The sequence below is a fragment of the Nomascus leucogenys genome, chromosome 19, assembly GCF_006542625.1.
Source record: "Nomascus leucogenys isolate Asia chromosome 19, Asia_NLE_v1, whole genome shotgun sequence".
Lineage (NCBI taxonomy): Eukaryota > Metazoa > Chordata > Mammalia > Primates > Hylobatidae > Nomascus > Nomascus leucogenys.
The window spans coordinates 51,315,786-51,335,914 of NC_044399.1; the positions used below are offsets into that span (position 1 = coordinate 51,315,786).

A 20,129-nucleotide genomic window follows, 5' to 3' on the forward strand; every position below is an offset into this window, starting at 1 on the left:
TATTTAGAATATTATATTTAAAGTAATAATCAATATATTAGGGTTTAAGTTTGTCATTTCATTCTGCATGTTCTTTTTTTCTATTTTGTTCTCTGTTTTGCATTATTCTATGTATCTTTTATTTCCTTTCTGTTGATTAATATTTTGTAGGATTATATCTTGTTTTATTTATACTATTTCCAAAGAAACCAATTCTGGTTCTGTTCTTGTTGTTGTTTCTATTTCTTTGTTTTATGTTCTTATTTCCATTTTTTAAAATTTGCTTTGGACTTACTGTGGTTTTCTTTCTATGATTCCTTAGGTCAATAATTTTAGACTTCATTCAAAAATGCAAGCATTTTAAGCTACAAATTCCCCTCTCAGTATGCCTTTACTGCATCACACAAAATTTGATATATATTTTTCCTATCCACCAGTTTTAAATACTTTCTTATTTTTCTTAAGATTTCTACTTTGGGCCGGGTGCGGTGGCTCTTGCCTGTAATCCCTGCATTTTGGGAGGCTGAGGCGGGCAGATCACCTGAGGTCAGGAGTTTGAGACCAGCCTGGCCAACATGTTCAAACTATAGTAATCAAGACAGTAAATATACAAGGATATAAAATGGATCAATGAAGTAGAGGAGAAAGTTCAGAAGTAGGCCTGCACATCATGTATCTTTAACCGATTTTCAACAAAGGCACTAAGTTAAATCAAAGGAGAAGAAAATATTTATTTCAACCAATAACGTTGAATAAATAAAAAGATACCTATAGGGATATCCATATGTAAATATACAAAATTATATTTATGCTTTGCTCCACATGCATAAATGATCACCAAATGGAACAAAGACACAGATTTGAAGCCTAAAACACAGAACTTCTAAAATACATTATAGTAGAATATTTTTCTGTTTTGGAATTAGAAAACTATTCTTATATATGATATGAAGAGCACGAATCATTTTTTAAATATGACTAATTTGTCTTAATTTAAATAAAAAGTTTCTGGGTTTTTTTGAAGATATTTTTAAGACTAAATCTCATTGTAGCATAAAATATTTGCAAGACACTTATTTGATAAGGAACCCTCAAAAGTCAATAATTAAAAAAAATCAAGCAGTACAATAAAAATGTGTGAAATTCTTGAACAGGTTCTTCACCAAAGAAGATAAAGAAAGCAATTAAGCAAATAAAAAGATGCTCAACACTGTTAGTCACTAGGCAAGTGAAAATGAAAACCACAAATGTCAAGTTCATGAGAGATAAACAAGACAGAAATAATTTTAAATTGAAGAATGGTAAGAAACATAGATTCAACATGCTGCCTTGAATTCAATTCTAAGTATACATGACATTCTAGAGAAAACTGACACAATTTAAATAGAGGTTTTGATTAGATGGGTTTTAATAAGTAAATATTACTTTTTTGACTTTGATGATTTGTCATTTCGAATGAGAATGACAGGCTTTTAAGAAGTGAAGAATCTAAGGCCGGGCGCGGTGGCTCATGACTGTAATCCCAGCACTTTGGGAGGCTGAGGTGGGCGGATCACGAAGTCAGGAGATCGAGACCATCCTGGACAACATGGTGAAACCCCATCTCTACTAAAATACAAAAAATTAGCCAGGCATGGTGGCGGGCACCTGTAATCCCAGCTACTTGGGAGGCTGAGGCAGGAGAATCGCTTGAACCTAGTAGGCGGAGGTTGCAGTGAGCTGAGATCATGCCACTGCACTCCAGCCTGGCAACAGAACAAGACTCCATCTCAAAACAAACAAACAAACAAACAAAAAACAAAAAAAACAAAAGAAGTGAAGAATCTGAGTAAAGTATATGCAACAAAGTTGTTGTAGTATTTTTGCCACTGCTCTATACTTTTACTTTTTTTCAATTTAAAAGTTATGAAGAGTAGAAGCAAAATACACATATTTAAAAAAAATACTAATAGAGTAATTCTGGAAAACAGGCTTTTTCTAAATGAATTTTAATTTTATAATAATAATAATAACCCAAATGATACACAATATGGATAACGGAAGTGATTGCTGGCCACCGAAGTACACTGAACTCCATGTAGTCAGAGGAAATAAAGAAATATCGATTAACATTAGACATTGCTGATATGTCTGTTGAAAATTTAAAGATAAACACTGAAATAAGTTGAATGCATAATTTTCAAAACAGCAAAGTGAAAGAGAACAAAGAAAACTGAAAATAATACTGGATTAATCCAAATGATTCAAACGAAAATATAAAAATAAATAGCACATAATATGTTAGTAGAAATCAATCCACAGAAATTAACAATTGAAGTTGTAGGCAAACAAATTAAAGTTGCAAACAGAAAGAAGTGTACTATCTAAATGTAATAAATAAATAACCAATAAAGTATAAAAATGCTTAACTTGCATATCCCCGGGTCACATATATATATATATACACATATATATGTATATATGTGTATATATACGTATATATATACATATATATGGATGGATTTGCATACACACAAACACCCACACACATATATATGTAGCTTATCCTTGAATAACATGAATTTGAACTGAGCAGGTCCATTTACACATTGATTTTTTTTTCAATAAAAGTGATACTCAGTGTGCCTACCTCTCCTTCCACATCCTTCATCTCGTTTGCCTCTGCCATCCCTGAGAGAGCAAGACCCAGCCCTCCTCTTCCTCTTCCTTCTCAGCCTATTCAACATGAAGACAATGAGGATGAAGACATTTATAATGATCCACTTCCACTTAATGCATAGTAAGTATGTCTTATGATTTTCTTAATAACATTTTGTTCTTTAGCTTACTTCATTGTAAGAATACAGTATACAATACACATAACATACAAAGTATGTGTTAATTGACTGCATGTGTTATCAGTAAGGCTTCTAGTCAAAAGTAGGCTAACAGTAGTTAAGTTTTTGGAGACATAGAAGTTACACAGGCATTTTCAACTACATAGGAGAATGGCACCCCAACCCCTGTGTTGTATAAGGGTCAACTGTGTGTGTGTGTGTGTGTGTGTGTGTGTGTGTGTGTGTACAGATTTCACATAGAAACCTTAACACTCTGTCTCTATTATTTAAAAAAAATTAAATATTTTTAAGGCTTTCATAAAATATATTTTTATATATATATATATTTTCCTACCCACTAAATAGAACATGTACTTTAAAATATTTTAGAATATTTAGACAAACTAACAATTTCTATGTCATGGAGAAAATACAAACATTAACAATTATCATAGGATGAAAGCTTATAGACTTCATTATTTGACATCTATGAAATAAAATATCATTGAATACTAATAATCAAATATTCATACACGAAGTTAAAATTTAAAAATATATTTTTACATTGTAAATGAAAAATAATTAGCTATAATAAATATGAAATACTTAGATCTCAATGTCAACACATAACATGGTACATTCCTAAACTTACAGTGTGCAGCTAAAAGAATATTTATAAAGAGACATGCATGCTAAGTACTTGTGTTAAAAAGTCGATAGTGTGCTAGCTTTGCACCCAAGAGTTTAGAAATGAAATAATGCATTCTTGTAGAAAAAAAGCAAATAAAAATATAAGAGTAGAATACTTACAAATAGAAAGTACAGGAACAACAGAGAAGACTAACATAACCCAAAGGAGATTTTTTGATTAGCCTAATAAAATATATACATTCCCAGCAAGACTGATCTTTCATAGAAATAAAAACAAGGAGAGACAGAAGAAAAAAGAGAATAAAAATCATTGACTACAGATGTGACAATTTTAAATATTACTAGAAAATGTTGTGTATAGTATTGTGCTAATAAGTTAAAGACATGAATATAAGGGATAGTTTACTAGATAGTTTAAGATCCAAGGATAAACAAAAATTCAAGAATCTAAATATTACTATAATTTGTAATTTAGAAATTCTTCCATATGTAAAACAGGGACTAGATGATTTTATTTATTTTTAATTATATTTTGTTTTCTTTGCTTTAGTTTTTTAAATTTTTATGGTGGTAAGAGTACTTAACATGTAACTTATCTTCGATAAACTCTTAAGCTCACTCTGTAGTATTAACTGTAGGTACAGTGCTGTAGAGCAGATCTCTAGAACCTATGCATCTTGCATAGCTGGAACTGTTTATCTCTAGATTACGGTAAATGCTTATTTTAGCTTATTTTAAGTAAGATGTTTTGTATGTTTTAGCACTTAAAAATGAGGTATCATTCTCTCATTCCATTTTACGAGGCAAATATAGCTGTGATAGCAAAAGCAGACAAGGACGATACGAAGATGCCATAAGTTAATTGTGATTATAAATATAGATACAAATATTTTAAATTAAATGTTAATAAACTGAATCCAGCCATTATTTAAAAATACATTCTAATGACATTGCATTATTCCAGGAATACAAAGATGACTTAACATTAGAATATCCCTTAATATAGCTTCCCATATTCAAAGTTTAAGCAAGGATTTTTATATGACAATATGAACAAATGAACACAGAGATCTGATAAAGTTTAATAGCAGTAAAAATCAGTTACTTCTGGAAATCTGGAAAGTGATAGAATTTTCCTAAAGGCTGATAAATTTAGCTTTTAAAAGTAACAGCAAACCTCAACCTTAATGAAAAATTTTAGAAGGGTCCCTGTAAATTAGAAAAAAAAATCATAGAATATCCTCTGGACTGTTTGTCTTCAATATTGACCTGAAAGTTGTCTTAGCCAGTGAAACATAGCAAGAATAAATTTTAAAAAGTACAGTGATCAAAAAGAAAAATAAAATGATCATTAATGACAGATGATTTTCCAAATAGAAAATTAAAGGAAAATCTTCTGACAAATTTCTAGAGTTCTTGATGTTGGAGAGGGTACAACTTTTGCATCAATTGAGAGCATTAAAGAGATTGACAGAAGTCAAAACACCTTCTTTGTTACTGGAAGGTTTTTATAGCTAAAAGCATGAGTCAGAAGAGCCTGCTTTTACTCCTTGTCTCATCACCCACTCCCTGTCTAGATGATTCATATAAGAAAAAGCTTCAGTCCCCAACGTAGGTAGACACGCTGGCCAAGTCTCCCATCTTTCAGTGGTCTGGGAAGGAGAGGAGAGTGAAAAGGTGGAGAAGGGGCTGCTGCTGTGTTTAACACTTTTGGTAGGGTCGAACCAATGGAAAAGTATTACAATAGTTATCCTTCACTAAAAGATCATTCTCTCTAGTCCATTGTAAGAGTAAATGATGGTATAGAATAAATTTTTAGAAAAAATTCATCCCCTTAAATGTCAGGAAAATGAAGAATTCTCTCTCAATAAACAGAAACCAATAAACTAATAACATTTAAACAGAGTTTCTGAATACAAACTAATTACATTTCTGTATCTATAACAAATTTTAAAGTGTAATAAAAATAAGAACGTAACCTTTACTACAGCAACTAAAGCTATAAATATAAAACTATAAATCAATTTAAAACAAAAATATGCATAAGAACTTTATAAAGAATATGAAAAAAACTTTATCAAAAGACATACAATAAATCCTAAATAAATGGAGATATAACATGTTCAGGTTGAGGAAGTCTCAACATCATAAAGATGGAAATCCAAATAAAATTATAAATCAAAAGCAAGCACAGTAGAAATTCAACAAGGTTTTACACGGAACTTGAAAATTCTCAGAAGCAAAAGGAAAGTTAGATCTTTTGACAGCAGACTCAGGAGAGGATATCTTATGTCTCTAACCAAAGAAATGCAGATTAAAATAAAATATGTATGCCCACTCTTAACACTGGAAAAAATGTATGTGTCTAAAATGACCAAGTGCTGCTGTGCATGCAAAAAAATTCATTAGATATTGTTGAGGGTGTGTATATACTTGAAACAACTTGGGAGAATAATTTGATATCTTATATATATGTATATATATTATATATGAAATATATACATGAAATACATATATGAAATATATATATGAAAACGTATAGATGATATTGATTACTATTTGAAATGATGAAACATGAAAAGCACCCTACTGTCTGCAATAGGGAACTGCAAAGTTATTTGATGTTTTCACAGAAGAGAACCATAAAGGCTAATTGAAATAAACTTCTTCTAAATGTTTAAACATGTATAGATTTCAGAACCATAATATTATGTGAAAAATTCAAACAGTATATAACAATATTTACCATATGATCTCATTTATGTATGTTTAAAAGTAATAATTCAAATGTTTTATTAATGCTACCACCAAATGAGGTAAAAATTTAAAAACATACATGAATATGATGCATATCAACATTAGGATATTATTAATTTATGAGGACTACTGGGTGTGAAGGAAAGCAGTGCAGCTTTATTAGACTCTCTAATACTGTATTTTATTTTTAAAAATATATCTGAAACAAATATGGCAAATTGTAAACACTAATTTATTTTCAGCATAGGTACACACTGAGTATCGTATTACTTTATATATAATTTATATTTTCGTAATAAAAATGTAAAAAGTTAACTGATTATAAGAAGAATAAATCTTTTAATTCAAAATATTTTTGAAAACCAGTGCAGGAAAAATGGAGTAAGTGGGGCAAATACCCTCATACAGCCTCAAAAATAGAGGACTTCATGTTATATTCTATTAAAACTTTTGGAAAAAACACTACAGAAATAGCTTTCCCTTATTTAATAGTGTCTTTTTTGGAAAAACAAATTAAAAAGCGAACACATTTGAAAAAGAGAAAAGTACAAAATGAGCTAGGATATTTCTTTTATTTTATATATATATATTACTTTTTAAAAATTTTACTTTAGGTTCTGGGATACATGTGCAGAACGTGCAGGTTTGTTACATAGTAAACATGTGCCATGGTGGTTTGCTTCACCTATCTACCTGTCATCAAGGTTTTAAGCCCCAAATGCATTAGGTATTTGTCCTAATGCTCCCCCTCTCCTTGTCCCCCACCCCCAACAGGCCCTGGGGTGTGATGTTCCCCTCCCTGTGTCCATGTGTTCTCATTGTTCAACTCCCACTTATGAGTGAGAACATGCCGTGTTTGGTTTTCTGTTCTTGTGTTAGTCAGCTGAGAATGATGGTTTCCAGCTTCATCCATGTCCCTGTAAAGGACATGAACTCATTCTTTTTTGTGGCTGCATAGTATTCCATGGTGTATATGTGCCACATTTCTTTTATCCAGTCTATCACTGATGGGCATTTGGGCTGGTTCCAAGTCTTGGCTATTGTAAATACTGCTACATAAATGTCTTCTTTTGAGAGTGTCTGTTTATATCCTTTGCCCACATTTTGATGGGGTTGTTTTTTTTTTCTTGTAAATTTGTTTAAGTTCCTTGTAGTTTCTGGATATTAGACCTTTGTCAGATGGATAGACTGCAAAAATTTTCTCCCATTTGGTAGGTTGCCTTTTCACTCTGATGATAGTTTCTTTTGCTGTCCAGAAGCTCTTTTGTTTAATTAGATCCCATTTGTCAATTTTGGCTTTTGTTGCAATTGCTTTTGGTGTTTTAGTCATGGAGTCTTTGCCCATGTTTATGCCCTGAGTGGTATTGCCTAAGTTTTCTTCTAGAGTTTTTATAGTTTTAGGTTTTACGTTCAAGTCTTTAATCCATCTTGAGTTAATTTTTGTATAAGGTGTAAGGAAGGGGTCCAGTTTCAGTTTTCTGCATATGGCTAGCCAGTTTTCCCAGCACCATTTATTAAATAGGGAATCCTTTCCCCATGGCCTGTTTTGTCAGGTTGTCAAAGATCAGGTGGTTGTAGATGTATGGTGTTATATCTGAGGACTCTGTTCTGTTCCATTGGTCTACATATCTGTTTTGATACCAGTGCCATGCTGTTTTGGTTACTGTAGCCTTGTAGCATAGTTTTAAGTCAGGTAGCATGATGCCTCCAAGATTTTCTTGGCTATAGGGGCTCCTTTTTGGTTCCATATGAAAATTAAAGTAGTTCTTTCTAATTCTGTGAAGAAAGACAATGGTAGCTTGAGGTGGATAGCATTGAATCTATGAATTACTTTGGGCAGTATGGCCATTCTCACAATATTGATTCTTCCTATCTAAGAGCATGGAATGTTTTTCCATTTGTTTGTGTCCTCTCTTATTTTCTTGAGCAGTAGTTTATAGTTCTCCTTGAAGAGGTCCTTCATGTCCCTTGTAAGTTGTATTCCTGGGTAATTTATTCTCTTTGTAGCAATTGTGAATGGGAGTTCACTCATGATTTGGCTCTCTGCTTGTCTATTTTTGGTGTATAGGAATAGTTGTGATTTTCACACACTGATTTTGTATCCTGAGACTATGCTGAAATTGCTTATCAGCTTAAGGAGATTTTGGGAAAAGATGATGGAGTTTTCTAAATATACAATCATGTCATCTGCAAACAGAGACAATTTGACTTCCTCTCTTCCTATTTGAATACCCTTTGTTTCTTTCTCTTGCTTGATTGCCCTATCCAGAACTTCCAATACAATGTTGAATTGTAGTGGTGAGCTGAGAGAGGGCATCCGTGTCTTGTGCCAGTTTCCAAAGGGAATGCTTCTAGCTTTTGCCCATTCAGTATGATATTGGCTGTGGGTTTGTCATAAATAGCTCTTATTATTTTGAGATATGTTCTACCAATACCTAGTTTACTGAGAGTTTTTAGCATAAAGTGGTGTTGAATTGTATTAAAGGCCTTTTCTCTATTGAGATAATCCTGTGGTTTTTGTTATTGCTTCTGTTTATGTGATGGATTATGTTTATTGATTTGCATAAATTGATCCAGCCTTGTATCCCAGGGATGAGGTCGACTTGATCATGGTGGATAAGCTTTTAGATGTGCTGCTGGATTCAATTTGCCAGTATCTTATTTTATTTTCATCAGGGATATTGGCCTGAAAGTTTCTTTTTTGTTGTGTCTCTGCCAGGTTTTGGTATCAGGATGATTCTGGCCTCATAAAATGATTTAGGGGTGAGACCCTCTTTTTCTATTGCTCAGAATAGTTTCAGAAGGAATGGTACCAGCTCCTCTTTGTACCTCTGGCAGAAATAGGCTGTGAATCTGTCTGGCTCTGGCTTTTTCTGGTTGTTATTGCTCTATTCAGAGATTCGACTTCCTCCTGATTTAGTCTTGGGAGGTTGTATGTGTCCAGGAATGTATCTATTTCTTCTAGATTTTCTAGTTTATTTGCATAGAGTTGTTTATAGTATTGTCTGATGGTAGTTTGTATTTCTGGGGAAATGGTAATACCTTCTTTGTCATTTTTTATTGTGTCTCTTTGATTCTTCTCTCTTTTCTTCTTTATTAGCCTGGCTAACAGTCTATTTTGTTAATCTTTTCAAAAAACCAGCTCCTGGATTCATTGTTTTTTTTTTTTTTTTTTTTTTGAGGCAGAGTCTTTCTCTGTCCCCCAGGCTGGAGTGCCGTGGCATGATCTCAGCTCACTGCAACCTCCACCTCCTGGGTTCACGCCATTCTCCTGCCTCAGCCTCCCAAGTAGCTGGGTCTACAGGCACCCGCCAACACGCCCGGCTAATTTTTTGTAATTTTAGTAGAAACAGGGTTTCACCGTGTTAGCCAGGATGGTCTCGATCTCCTGACCTCGTGATCCGCCCGCCTCAGCCTCCCAAAGTGTTGGGATTACAGGCTTGAGCCACCACGCCCGGCCGGATTCATTGGTTTTTTGGAGGGTTTTTCATGTCTCTGTCTCTTTCAGTTCTGCTCTAATCTTAGATGTTTCTTGTCTTCTGCTAGCTTTTGAAATTGTTTGCTCCTGCTTCTCTAGTTCTTTTAATTGTGATGTTAGGGTGTCGATTTTAGATCTTTCCTGCTCTCTGATGTGGGGATTTAGTGCTATAAATTTCCCTCTACACACTGCTTTAGCTGTGTCCCAGAGATTCTGGTACATTGTCTCTTTGTTCTCATTAGTTTCCAAGAACTTCTTTATTTCTGCCTTTATTTCGTTATTTACCCAGTAGTCGTTCAGAAGCAGGTTGTTCAGTTTCCATGTAGTTGTGAGGTTTTGAGTAAGTTTCTTAACCCTGAGTTCTAATTTGATTGCACTGTGGTCTGAGAGGCTGTTTGATATGATTTCTCTTCTTTTGTATTTGCTGAGAAATGTTTTACTTCCAATTATGTGGTCGATTTTAGGATGGATGCTATGTGGTGCAGAGAAAAATGCATATTCTGATGATTTGGGCTGGAGAGTACTGTAGATGTCTATTAGATCTGCTTGATCCAGAGCTGAGTTCAAGTCCTGATTATCCTTGTTAATTTTCTGTCTCGTTGATCTGTCTAATATTGAGAGTGGGTTGTTAAAGTCTCCCATTATTATTGTGTGGGAGTCTAAGTCTCTTTGTAGGTCTCTAAGTACTTGTTTTATGTATGTGGGTGCTCCTGTATTGGGTGCATATATATTTAGGGTAGTTAGCTCTTTTTGTTGCATTGACCCCTTTACCATTATGTAATGCCCTTCTTTGTCTTTTATGATGTTTGTCGATTTAAAGTCTGTTTTATCAGAGACTAGGATTTCAACCCCTGCTTTTTTTTTTTTTTTTTTTTTGTTTTGCTTTCCATTTGCTTGGTAAACATTCCTCCATCCCTTTATTTTGTGCCCATGTGTGCCTTTGCATATAAGATGGGTCTCGACTCTTTATCAAATTTGCCAGTCCGTGTCTTTTAATTGGGGCATTCAGCCCATTTACATTTAGGGTTAGTATTGTTATGTGTGAATTTGATCCTGTCATTATGATGCTAGCTGGTTATTTTGCACACTGGTTGATGCAGTTTCTTCTTAGTGTCATTGGTCTTTATATTTTGGTGTGTTTTTGCAGTGGCTGGTACCGGTTTTTGCTTTCCATAATTAGTGTTTCCTTCAGGAGCTCTTGTAAGAGAGGCCTGGTAGTGACAAAAATCCCTCAGCATTTGCTTGTCTGTAAAGGATTTTATTTCTCCTTTGCTTACGAAGCTTAGTTTCGCAGGATATGAAATTTGGGGTTGAACATTCTTTTCTTTAAGAATGTTGAATATTGGCCCTCACTGTCTTCTGGCTTGTAGGGTTTCTGCAGAGAGATCCAATATTAGTCTAATGGGCTTCTCTTTGTAGTTAACCTGACCTTTATCTCTGGCCACCCTTAACATTTTTTTCCTTCATTTCCACCTTGGAGAATGTGATGATTATGTGTCTTTGGGTTGCTCTTCCCAAGGAGAATCTTAGTGGTTTTCTCTGTATTATCTGAATTTGAATGTTGGCCTGTCTTGCTAGGTTGGGGACGTTCTCCTCAATAAAATCGTGAAGTGTGCTTTCCAGCCTGGTTCCATTCTCCCCATTACTTTCAGGTAAACCAATGAATTGTAGGTTTGGTCTTTTCACATGGTCCCATGTTTCTTTGAGGCTTTGTTCATTCTCTTTTATTCTTTTTTCTCTAATCTTGTCTTCATGCCTTATTTCAGTAAGTGGATCTTCAATCTCTGATTTCCTGTCTTCTGCTTGATTGATTTGGCTGTTTATACTTGTGTATGCTTTACGAAGTTCTCGTATTGTGTTTTTCAGCTCCATCCAGTCATTTATGTTCTTCTCTAAACTAGTTATTCTAGTTAGCAGTTCCTGTAACCTTTTATCAAGGTTCTGAGCTTCCTTGCATTGGGTTAGAACATGTTCCTTTAGTTCAGAGGAGTTTGTTATTACCCACCTTCTGAATCCTACATCTGTCAATTCGTCAAACTCATTCTCCATCCAGTTTTCTTCCTTTGCTAGAGAGAAGTTGTGATCATTTGGAGGAGAAGAGGTATTCTGGTTTTTGGAATTTTCAGCATTTTTGCGCTGTTTTTTCCTCATCTTCATGGATTTATCTACCTTTGATCTTTGAGGCTGATGACCTTTGGATGGGGTTTTGGGTGACTGTCCTTTTTTGTTAATGTTGATGTTATTGCTTTCTTTCTGTTAATTTTTCTTCTAACAGTCAGGCCTCTCCTCTGCAGGTCTGCTGCAGTTTGCTGGAGGTGCACTCTAGACCCTGTTTGCCTAGGTATCACCAGCAGATCTTGCAGAACAGAAATGATTGCTGCCTGCTCCTTCCTCTGGAAACCTCATCCCAGAGGGGCACTGGCCTGATGCTAGCCAGACCTCTCCAGTATAAGGTGTCTGTCGACCCCTGCTGGGAGATCTCTTCCAGTCAGGAGGCACGGGGGTCAGGGACCCACTTGAGGAGGCAGTCTGTGCCTTAGCAGAGCTCCAGTGCTGTGCTGGGAGAATTCTCCTTGTCATGATTTGCTGCTCTCTTCAGAGCCAGCAGGCAGGAATATTTAAGTCTGCTGAAGCTGTGCCCCCAGTCAACCCTTCCCCCAGGTTCTCTGTCCCAGGGAGATGGGAGTTTTATCTATAAGCCCCTAACTGGGGCTGATACCTTCTTTTCAGAGATGCCCTGCCCAGTGAAGAGGAGTCTAGAGAGGCATTCTGGCCACAGCCACTTTGCTGAGTTGTGGTGAGTTCTGCCCAGTCTGAACTTCCTGGCCTCCTTAGCATTTTCAGGGGAAAACCGCCTACTTAAGCCCCAGTAATGGTGGACGCTCCTCTCCCTGCCAAGCTCAAGCATCCCAAGTCGACTTCAGACTGCTGTGCTGGCAGTGAGAATTTCAAGCCAGTGGTTCTTAGGTTGCTGGGCTCTGTGGAAGTGGGACCTGCTGCGCAAGACCACACACTTGGCTCCCTGGCTTCAGCCCCCTTTCCAGGAGTGTTCTGTCTCGCTGGGGTTCCAGGTACCACTGGGGTATGAAAAAAAAAATTCCGTAGCTATTGACCTAGGCTATTTCAAGTGAATACGTAGAGGTGGAGAGAGGAGCTAGCAACAAAAATAACAAGAAAAACAAGAAAAAATATTTATCTGAGATTTTAAATATCAATGATGATGTTTTATCTTTTTTGTAACTTACATATACAAGCTTAGATAAGTATTTTTAAAAGAAAACTGAAATAATCACTCTGACAGTAAGCTTAGGCTTCATTTTTTAATATTAGGTATATGCCAAAATAAGTTGCGTAGCCCATCCAAGAGAATGTCATTAACTTTTTAGTAATAGCCATTCTGGCTGGGTAAGACAATGATCTCATTGTGGTTTTTATTTGCATTTCTCTAATGATTAGTGGTGTTGAGCATTTTTTCATACACCTGTTGGCCATTTGTTTGCCTTTTTTAAAAGAAATGTCTATTCATGACCTACCACCACTTAAAATTTTTCTTGCACCCTATAAACTTGTAGAAAAATATTAATAATAAAATCATAAATTTGTGATAGACTTTCTGTTGTACATTTTATCTAGGGCTACATTTAATATTCAGAACATAACTGAAGGGAATATATAATGATATAAGTGTTTGAATGACTTGTATAGATGCAAGTTTCTGTATATTAAAACAACTATTCACTAGAAAAATGAGTATTTTTTTTTGTTTTTGAGATGGAGTCTAACTCTGTCCCCCAGGCTGGAGTGCAGTGGTGCAATCTCGGTTCACTGCAAGCTCCGCCTCCCAGGTTCACGCCATTCTCCTGCCTCAGCCTCCCGAGTAGCTAGGACTACAGGTGCTCGCCACCATGCCCAGCTAATTTTTCATAATTTTAGTAGAGATGGGGTTTCACCATGTTAGCCAGGATGGTCTCGATCTCCTGACCTTGAGATCCGCCCGTCTCAGCCTCCCAAAGTGCTGAGATTACAGGCGTGAGCCACCGTGCCTGGTCCAAAAATGAGTATTGAATGTTTGTTAATCCATTAACAATAATGAGGAACAAATAAATTTAACTTGATTTAAAATAAATATGCATCCTTAAATCTACTAGAGTTTCTTTGAAATATCTGTGACATGTCAATAATAGTTAAGTATTTGATCTTAATTTGTGTAACATTTTAAGTAGTTCATAATGCTTTTCCATTTTATTAAGAACCTTACTCATAGGTTCTTAAAAATGACATTCTGAAGTATCCAAACAAATGCTAGTATTCCAGTTTTACGGATAATTTTATAGATGAGATAACCAATAAACACTTTTTTAAAATCAAAGTTTAAAAAGTGGAAATTTTTGATTCAAAATTATACCAGGTTATCTGACTTCTAATTACCACTCATCTAATCATATTATCTCATTCAAAACACAATTTTTAAAAATTGTTCCAGATTTTTGCCTAGTAAACTTTGTCTTTTGACAAAATGTCTGTGCAGAATTACATGTATCACAAATGCTTATCTTGGATTTATGAGTGTAATCTAAAGCAGTCAAAGAATTACACAGCTACAACTTCATACTGCTAGAGACTTGATACAACTGAAAAAATAATAAAATAAGTTTCTATATCTATTTCCCATCTATTTCCCATGTTTACTATCAGCTAGTGGCTGGACAAAAAAGCATGGGATCAAGTTATGGGGTAAGAGAGGATTAAATTATTCAATTTTCATTAGGCTACCTGTAAACTACAGTAGAAGTTAAGGAATAGAACAATTAATGGGATTGTAATTAAACTGTAAAAATATATTGCACAAAATATTTACTTTGATGTTTTGCTTGTATCTACAAGATTAGAGACCCTTCAGTCTTAGCTACATTCACTGTTTCTTCTTAGTTCTCTCTTTGCCTTTTAAAGTATTGCTTTCTGTATGTTTTATCCCCGTTCATCCTTCCATTTTTCTCTATTTACTTATTGTCCTTCATTACATTATATGCCAAGCTCAGGTATTCAAATGTAAAGATTGGTAGGCAAATATGTAATGTTGCTTAAAGAGCTCTAATTTTCATTCTCAGTCTGTGCCTTAAAACTAGAACTTTCTGAGTAATGTTAGTAAGAGCATTTAATTCAATTTGTTATGAGGAATGGCCTGAAGAAGATGCATTTACTCTGCTTCCAGACTGGTTCTTGTTCTCTCTCACTCCCTACTTTTTTTCAGGCTCTTTCAAACTTGTGATCTTTTAGTTTTTCTCTGGTTTCAAGCCATTTACCCTCCTGGGGCCATTTGAAATCCTGCTTCTCTCATTTTACCCTCAGTGCTTTCTATTCTTCGGTGTGTAGCTACTCTTTGGTTCTTGAGGTAACTTTATGTCAGCGAGTTTCAGTAACCATTTTGTTTACTTTAAGCCTCCCCTGGAAACATCCCACTAGACTCATAAAAGGACTGGTTCGCCCCCAACCCTCTGCAAGTAGCGAAGGTAGGGGATTATTTATTCTCAGTCTGTATATAAATAACTAGCATCCCAGATAGAAATTACATTGCCCTAAAGAAATGCAGAGTAAGAGTTGGTTTAGGAAGGAAGCAATTGATGTTGGAGCTATATCATAAAATAGTATTCATAATGACATATTGGGTAATAATAATTTCACTATTTGAACAGTTGGCTTAAGGAAAAAGAGTAGCTTAGTGAGGTGAAGGTCCATTCCTGTGAGATTCTTCAGGTAAAATTCAAGTTTGCATCCAACTGATCATTGGTATATTGGAAGCATTTTGTGCTCACTGTAATAATGACAAGTAATGATATGTTTTACACTGTGATATTTAATGTAAATAATCTGTGCTCTAAAAATTATTTCACTTTGTGTAGCTCACTTAATTTCCTAATATAAAAAAATCTCAAGAAAGCCACACTGGGAAATTAAATGCCTCATACATATTATAACACACCCTGCTTTTATCTATAATTTATACTAACTGACAGTGGGTAAAATAACATAGAATCATACAAGTGATCCAAAAAATATTCAATTGGAATAGATATATTAGGAAAGATATAAAAATTTTAAATAATTTAGAAATAATTGATAATACTGTATGTAAAGTAGAATGTTGATTATAAGAAAGACTATAATTCTCATTCCTAAATCTTTTTTAAAAAAATAGGTGATTTTCCTGTACCTAGCAAGCAATTTTCTTGAATAAATAATCAGAGGCTTTTGGATCTGAAGGTAATTTTAGAAGCCATCTATTCAAAACCTTTAGAGATGAGAAAACTTCCTTCCCAGAGATTGATTTTTGGCAGGGACATATGACTAAATAACAGCAGAAAAAATAGGACGATACTCTATACATTTTGCTTTCCTGGACAATATTCATAATATTATAATTATTTTAGTAATATATTTTTTCTTAAGTAATTTGGTTTGAAGCTTTGAGAAAAATAATTACTATGAAAAATTTAGGGTATTACAAAAAGAGGTAAAGTTCAAGCCCAGAGATCCTGTCTCCAAGGCAGTCTTACTCTTTAAAAATATGATATCTAATAAACGTATTTTCGATGAGGCTTTCTTTTATTTAGAGGGGGTCAGATTAACTATGCCAAGTAAAATGTTTGCTTTAAGTCAGAAAAACATACAGAAAATGAACTTAACTCTTTCCACTTAAATCTAAAGCAGTTTGAACATTATAACTCATTACTTAAGAAATAACGATATTAATAAATAATTTTACCTAAAATGAAAAAAAATCACAAAAGAGATCAAATGGTTAAAATTACTTTGGTAATAATTTAAACATTAAAAGAGAAGAGCACTAAATAATACAGTCCAATTCCTACATGAAATGAACCAAAATTTTGACGTAGGTTTTTTGTAATGTTTGAAGTTAAAAGACAGAGATCCTCATTTGAAACTCCTTGGGGAAATAACTTCCTCAACTGCAAAATGCTCGTGACAGACCAGGAATCACAAGAATATAAGACAGTCTTGCAAAAGCAAGAGCATAACATGGCAAGAGAATGAACGTGCAGAACAGAATATTGGTTATTGTTAAACTGTCAGATCCACTTACTAACTAAGAATATAGGAGCATGAACACTTAACACTGTGCCAAAACTAATGGAATTTGGATATGGATAAAATGGAACTCAGTTTACAAAATCAGTTGTTCAGAATACAAATAGGTGAATTGAATGAATTTGTAAATGAATAAAAATTTCATTCCCTAGGAAACATTCCTATGAAGCATTCCTTATGAAACACCAAATTAAAAAGGGGTTATTCAAATATCTGAACTTGGATCAAGAAGATGTGTATGTCAAACTATTATGAAGTGGATAAACATATTATAGTACCTAAAGCAGTACTAGTTGTTCCTTTCTTTATGTGTAACAAACCAAATGAATTTAGTTACTGTTATTCCAGACCAGAAGACTGGAATACAGTGACTCCTATCAGTTTACATTTCCTATTTAAAGGTAAAAGAGTTGTTTCTCTATATCATCTACTTGACCTTTCATTTCTCTAGAGAAAGTTCACTGATTTCTAGAGGAATTATAAATAGAAGTAAGACAGAGTAAGACTCCGTCTCAAAATAAAAAAGAATAAAAAAGAAGTAATCCATTTAGCTAAGACAAAAAAGACAACAGAATATATTGAAATTTTATTATAAAAAGAAACCAAATTTATATCCAAATAGAAATTCCTCATCATTCATGTATTATCCAGAAAATCTTAAAATTTTTAATAAAATGATCAGCCTCTCACCTGGGAATAGGTGTGTAAATATTTTATATGTTGTCTTTAACTTAATGAGTTATCATGGAATAGGAAGTTTTTAAGCCTGAATTACTCAGCACTATTCTACTTTTCCAATTCATTCAAATCTAATTTACTACTATTAAATTAGTATTATTTATTATTATACTTTCTCAATGGGACCAAGCGCAATGTTAAACATACGATATAGTTTTCTTATGTTTCATAATGTATGGTTTAATGGACACTAATAACCATTTGTGGATTTCTTGCATAATAATAACATACAGAACTCTAATAGTCATAGAAAACTTTCACTGAGTATTACCTATGTATCAGTGACCATAATTTGTCGTGTTCATGTGATATATTTAGTGATCTTCACGAGCTTATAATGAGGGACATACTACTGGCATTATTATTCTCAATAAAGATGAAGAAACAAATGCTTAGAGAGATTAAATAAGTTGCCCCAAGTCACTAACCCAGATATTAAGCAGCAATGTTGATACTGGTAGCAGACACTTCTGCCTCCAAAACCTGTACTTCTAACCAGTTAACATCTTTGTTTCTAATGTGTATGGCTTCTATGGGTACCCACATAGAATGGGTACACTGTTGAACATGACACATCTGTAGCCATGCTTCCCTCGTTCATCCATATCACAAAAGAAGAGATGGTTTTCCTCATGTCTATTTCTCATCCCTCCGACTGTGCTCTGCCTTCTCTCTGTGTGTCAACTACTCCAAAATATTTAGTGCATTCCTAGTTTTCTCCTCAGTGCATCACAACTCTGTATTCAGGGTCGTGCCTACCTGATAACCTTAACATCCATGCTGTGGTTTCCCTTTTAATATGTGAGTTATCCTTAATAACTCATTCATGCTTACCACTCATGTAAGTAAAATATGTCAATTCTAATTTTAAAGTAAAACACACCCACTTGTCTCTATCTTCATGTCTTCCTTCACTTTAGTACAATTCATAGGCTTCTAAACCAGCCGTCTAAAATCCCTTTGCCTTCATTTTTTCTCCTTATATTTGTTCTCCACACAGCAGCCAGGTTGATTTTTTTTAAAATATACAAAGTTAAGCAGTTAACAGACTGGGGCCATACTCCACGATGTCTGGTTGAAGAAATTCACCATTCTGTAGGAACTAGGGTTTGTATGGCTGCCTGAAGATCCATGAAGATTGACTGCCGTGGAGTAATCCCCCTTCCCACTCCAAATCCTTGTTTCTGCACCATGCCTCCACTGGGAGGGCCTCTCATTCCACCACCCAGCCCACCTCGAGGGCCTCCAGGACCCTGAAGATGATTATCTCATGGGAAAAATATGGAGCGCTTCAAGAATTTGAATGTCATCCTTGCACAAGGGCCATGCTAATCTCTATATTATTCCAATTTTAGTATATATGCTGCTGAAGCAAGCACCAAAATAATTTTTTACATGAGTAATACCTACATATAATCTCAACATACATGCACATAAACACTAAAACAGTACAAACATAGAGTGAAAAGTTAAAATTCTTCCCACAACTGTTGATTGTATTAGATTGGTGCAAAAGTCATTATGGTTTTTGCCAAGTTACTTTCACAATTACTTTTGCACCAACCTAATAGCTGACACGTATGTGAAAATTGTTGTGTTTTGATCCTGGATCCTTATAGAATTCTTGTAACTTTGCTTTACCACAACTGACTCTTGGAATAAAAATTATATTTTCTGTAAAATGCATGTTTAGGCTATTTATTAACTATATATAACTTTTCCTTTCTGATTTATTGTATTGGCTAGATCCTGAAGATGATGCTGGGTAGACACTGTGAAAGAGGGCATCCTTCTGTTTTTCTCAATTTAATGAGAATTCTTCCGAAAGTTCATGTATGTGTATTGAAGTTTTTAGAGGATTCCATTCATTTAACAGAGGAGTTGCTTTCTTCTCTCAGCGTGGTAAATGTTGGGTGAATGAATAAAGAAAATGTACTGTATACACACAATGGAAAACCCTTCAGCCATAAAAAAGAAGGAAATCCTGCTCCTGATGACAACATAAATGAACCTGGAAAACCTACGTTGAGAGAAATGTCAGGAACAGAAAGACAAATACCACATAATATCACTTATATATGGAATCCAAAAAAGTTGAACCCACAGAAGCAAAATGGTGGTTTCCAGAAGCTAGGGGATTGGTCTAGCAAGATGTTAGTCAAAGGATACAAAATCTCAGATGGAAGAGATAAGTTTAAGCATTCTATTGTATAGCACGATGACTATAGTTAACAACAATCTACTATATACTTGCAAATTATTGAGTACATTTTAAATTTCTCACTACCAAAAAAAAAAAGGATGTGAGGTAATGTATGTATAAAGTAGCTTAATTTAGCCATTCCACAATGATTTGACAGATATAGCAAAATATCATGTGGTACACCATAAATACATACAATTTTTGTCAGTATAAAAAAGTTGTTGATCAATAGTAACAATTGTTGAAAATATTTTAACAGGATCTGAGATATTATGAATTTTTGTAGAAATGCATTAGGGAAGTGCCTTAGGAAAGAAAATTTTTTTATTCCAAGTGTGGTTGATAGAGTTGAATTACAGTAACATTTTGTTTTAAATTACCTTTTTAAAAAATACATAGC

The 20,129-nt window shown here is 34.4% G+C and overlaps 1 non-coding gene across 1 annotated transcript; it reads right to left on the reverse strand.

Moving 5' to 3' along the window:
- Window positions 1-18,801: 18,801 nt before the first annotated feature.
- On the reverse strand, window positions 18,802-18,905 carry LOC115831696. Its single transcript, XR_004027201.1, has one exon. It is a non-coding gene; the product is annotated as a U6 spliceosomal RNA (small nuclear RNA).
- Between the last annotated feature and the right edge of the window lie 1,224 nt (window positions 18,906-20,129).